The sequence below is a fragment of the Drosophila subpulchrella genome, unplaced genomic scaffold (assembly GCF_014743375.2).
Source record: "Drosophila subpulchrella strain 33 F10 #4 breed RU33 unplaced genomic scaffold, RU_Dsub_v1.1 Primary Assembly Seq42, whole genome shotgun sequence".
Classification (NCBI taxonomy): domain Eukaryota; kingdom Metazoa; phylum Arthropoda; class Insecta; order Diptera; family Drosophilidae; genus Drosophila; species Drosophila subpulchrella.
Genome location: NW_023665635.1, coordinates 839,557 through 844,696, shown reverse-complemented (window position 1 = coordinate 844,696; position 5,140 = coordinate 839,557).

Below are 5,140 nucleotides of genomic sequence, written 5' to 3'. Positions count from 1 at the left end.
ATCCTAAATCAATGTTAAAAAAGAAAAATTGTTATATATATAATTTAATACACTGTAACTAAATGAACTTTGTACAATCCATAAATATTTTTGTCCTTAAAATAAATACAAATTGAAAAAGAAAGTGAGGCATCGCCATGACAAAATATATATGCCGACCAGTGTACGTATGTATGTACAGTGAACATATGTGGGGCGTTGTCCATTTAGTCCAGGAACGCAGCTCTTGTATGTAGTCGGATGACCACCGACGCCAAAACTCCTTCTTAGCTGCGGTTACGGCATCATATCTTTCCAGTCGATGCGAACGTCGGCGAGTGCAGACGAGCATTTATTTCTCTTGTGGTCCGGAAGACAATCGTTGAAAAAAAACCCGATAAAAAATAAAAAGTCGCAAGTTACTATTATTTTGTGTTTTTAATTTGTGCTTCTAATACTAAAATACAACTAAAAGCAAAAAAAAAGAAGACAAATAAGGTGATGAACCCAAGCGAAGTTCGGGCGCAGCGCCAACGTAAGCAGACGAGCGTCGGCTCTCGCTGCAAAAGTGCAATGCATACTTCTCTTTCGTATCGACAGCCGAAGCAGCAACAACAAAAGCTTCTGCAGTAGTCGATCCACCGCGATCGTTAGCCCCAGCACCTTCCAACGAACTCAAGCCTATTCACAACAAAAGGGCGCGGTCTCTCTCTCCGTCTATGTCAGCGGCGTTGCAAAGCGAGGTAAGCGATAAATGCATTTCCCCTCTTCCTGGCCCTGCCGCACCCCAACTGCCCACATGCCTGGCCACGGTTACCAGCACAGTGACGTCATTAGCAACTGTAAATGCAATGACAACCACAACAACAACAGTTTCGTCTTTATGCCCGATACAGACGATCGATCTTCCTGCTGTGCCAGCGGACTTATCAACTGCAGCTAGCGCAGCACCGACAGATGCTTCAATTAAAAATCAAGGTTCGACCACACAGACTGGCATGGATCGCAACATAAACATTACAAGAAAACTAAGTCTACAGGACACGAAAATGGGTAACGTCGCAAAAATCAATCAGGCTTCCTCAAGCCAAGGAGCTGTGCAAAACTCTAATACTGCAAATAGATTTGATCTTTTGGCTGACACGTCCGACGAAATCCCTTCTGCAGTCTTGGATACGGACAAAAAGAAAGCGAGGCCGCCTCCGCTTTATACTCTTGAGAAAAACTTCAACAACCTTGTTAATATACTAATAATCGATCTGGTTGGTAAAGATAGCTTCCACGTAATCCCCTTGGCCAAGTCAAAAGCGAAGAAAGCTTTAGAAAATTGAAGGAGCTCCTAGACGCCAAGAAAAAGAACTACTATATGTACCTACCAGCTAAAAAGTAGTAAAGGTCAACAAGTTGTCAACCGCAACCTCTCTTTAAAGTGGAACTTGTACCTGACTCTAAGGCGCTCAAGAAAAACGAAGTCCATCTCATCTACAATCTCCAGTTTCTATTGCATCGCAGAATCACGGTTGAAGAGCCGCATAAACGCAATGGCCCAGTCCAGTGCGCAAGTTGCCAGGAATACGGACACACCAAATCTTACTGCACACTCCGCTCTGTATACGTCGCTGGCGGAGGGTTGCATACCTCTGCTAAGTGTGAATAAAAAAATTAGCCAAGTAGCAAAAAGTGTAGTAACTGCGGAGGAGACCACACAGCAAACTACAGAGGCTGTCCAGTATACAAGGAGTTAAAAAATCGGATCAACCAAAGAGTGTCAACAGCACGATCTCAACACACACCATTGATACCCTCCAAATCCACAACTGAAGTTTTCTTTTCGTCAGCAGCCCGATCTTCACTCGGCAGTTCCACTATAAACAAGCAAGCGTTATAAAATCGGGTCATGCGAGCCCTGCGTACAATGTGCAATCACCACCTACAGTCTCTTACCAACCTGCAGAGCACACAGAAAATAAAATGAAAACGATGATACTCAGATTGCAACACAGTATGGATGAATTAATTTCTTTAATGCGAACGACCATGCAAAGTATGTTGACAAATCAAAATATTTTGATTCAGATGCACCAAAACACCTTATCAAAATAATCAATGGTTCCCCTGCGCTTTGCACTCTGGAATGTCAACGTCGTTTCACGGCACAAACTTGAGCTAGCACAATTTATGAATGAGAATGAAATCGACGTAATGTTGCTTGCAGAAACCCACCTTACCAACAAATACAATTTCCAAATCCGAGGGTATATGTTTTACAATACCAATCATCCTGATGGAAAGGCCCATGAAGGCAATGGAATCCTGATTAAAAACCGCATCAAGCACCACTTCCACAACATGTTTGCTACTAACTACCTGCAAGCCACTTCTATCAATATACCGTTGGGTTGTCACAATCTAGCTCTATCAGCGGTATACTGCCCTCCTCGATTTACGATATCCGAAGCCCAGTTTATCGACAACTTCAACTCACTAGGCAAGTACTTTTTAGCAGCAGGAGACTATAACGCCAAGCATACTTACTGGGGATCTTGCCTCGTGACGCCGAGAGGTAGTCAACTGTATTACGCAATTATAAAACCTAGCAAAACACTTGACTGCGTTTCCCCTGGATCACCTACACACTGGCTTAGTGACCCCAGAAAACTGCCGGACTTGATTGACTTCGCAGTTACAAACAAGGAAGAACGCTATAGTCGAGTGGGAAATGTATTTTTGGTTCAATCGATAGGTATTGACGAGACCAATACATTTCAGTTAAAATTTTGTATCTAGCATGAAAGTTGTGGGCGCCACAGGCTTGGACGTCTTGTGGGCGTTAGAGTGGGCGTGGCATATTCGCGTAACAAACTTGCGCTGCGTACAAGGCTACGGAATCTAAATCTGAGAACCCAATTCTCTATATTTAATAGTTCCTGAGATATCCACGTTCATATTTACGATTTTTTGAAGTTTGTGGGAGGTTTTTGGGCGTTAAACTGGGCGAGGCAAAGTTTTTTTGGGGCAATTGTATTGATAAGAACAATACATTTCAGTTAAAATTTTTATTCTAGCATCAAAGCTGTATAAGCCACAGTTTTGGGCGGTTTTAGGGCGTTAGATTGAGCGTGGCAAATGCCGAAACAAACTTGCGCTGCGTAAGAAGTTCAGGAATCTACATGCCAAATCCCAATAGCGTAGCTCTTATAGTTTTCGAGATCTCAGCGTTCATCTGGATGGAAGAACAAAGGGACAGACGGACAGACGGACATGGCTAGATGGACTCGGCTAGTGATCCTGATCAAGAATGTATATACTTTATGGGGTCGGGAACGCTTCCTTCTAGATCTTACATACTTTCCGACGAATCTAGTATACCCTTACTCTACGAGTAACGGGTATAACAAAGAAGAGCGCTATATTCGAGGACCTCAACTATCAGATACCCGTTACTCAGCTAAAGGGACCAAAGGGAAATGGAGATATGCAAGCAGAAAAGCGAGATTGAAATACGCCACGATCTCAATATATGGATATGTGGGCGGTAGACAGATTTAAGCGTTATGGGCGTTATGTGTCTCAGGGACACATTTTCCCTTTATTGAGCAGAATATGCCTGCATGATCGTTAACCTCAAACCTGCAAATGTGAGGTTAATGATGAAAGTTGTGCCGGCCTTGGAGAGTATCGGATTATTTCTGGAGTTCAGCAGCACTAGGTGAAGTGCACCGTATCCCCATTAGTTTGGAGAGATCCCCAATTCGTGGCACAGGCAATTTCCGTTTGTCTCTTTTTAAATGAAAGCCTGTAGAAGGCAATCTAACAAAGTTATTGTCTCGCATATCAATAAAATTACGTACAATCTCTAGAACGTATTTTAAATCTAAACAATAAATGTTGTTATTTTTCTCAAACCGCTATTTCACAAATACCACACCTTAGGATCAAAAACTAAGTATGCTGATATGCTTATATACGTCTATAATACCAAAATTAAGGCCTGCAAAAAAACACTGTCGAGAAGTGAAATCAAAACCAAATGGCGTTTACACTTTTACAAAATGTGGGCGCTTGACAGATTTAGCTTAGCGTTATGATCGTTTGTTGGCATAAGAGTGGACGTGGAACTTTGCTGACAAAAAATTTCTGCTGTCTGAGAACCTAAAGAATCTGGATGCCAAATCCCAACTTTTTAGTTGAGATCTCAACGTTCATACGGACCGACAGACAGACGGACCGACAAACAGACGGACAGAAGGACAGACGGACACGGATAGATTGACTTGGCTAGTAATTCTGATCAATAATATATATTCTTCATAGGATCGGACGAATCTATTATACCCTTTTAAACTAGGGGTAATGGGTATAAATATTAGCAAAAGGCTTGGTCTGAGAAAATAAGAGTACCAATGCCAGCACGAGCACGGCCTCATCGGCCTCTTTCCCCGAAATAACCGAAGGCTGAGTCCTAATTAATTTTTTGAAAAAAACGTGTTTGAGGGTCTGAGAAATGGTTTCAAAGTTTATAACTCATACGCACTGTTGCCCTTGATCAAATATATTATTTTCATATGGATGGCCTTGACTTGGTTTTATTTCTCAAAATCGTTTGTCACCTTTCCGAACTATTTTGAAAGCTTTTAGAATTGAAAAAGTTTACTAGTTGCCAAGACCAGAATTTACATGGTCGTACAAGATCGAATTGGATTTAATTTTTGAAAATATTGACAATAAGATATTAAAATCCTCGATTTGCATAATAAGTCATTTAAAACATTTCGCAAATAATTGTATTTATTTTAAAAAATAACCGTTTCATAAATGGACCTTTTTTAAACACTTATATACCGAAATGAGGAAGGACAAAGAAGGCAATACTTAATTATATATGCTTATTTATTATTCAAAAACTGCCACCATGCCATGGCATGGTTGATATTAAAGCGTTCATTTAACATGATTCTATAACGGCTTTCCCTGTTTCGGTGAAGCTCTCCTTTTTAGTTAACTTTTTTTTTTAAGCAAAAAAAACTCTTTGTGAAGCCTCGATATGGATTTAATAATATGATGGTGAGGCCGGACTAGAATTCCCCTTTGAATCCAAATGGTAGCTCGCATATGTATGTGTTAGATCTTTGGCGCTTTGTAAGAATTTTTTCCGGAAAAT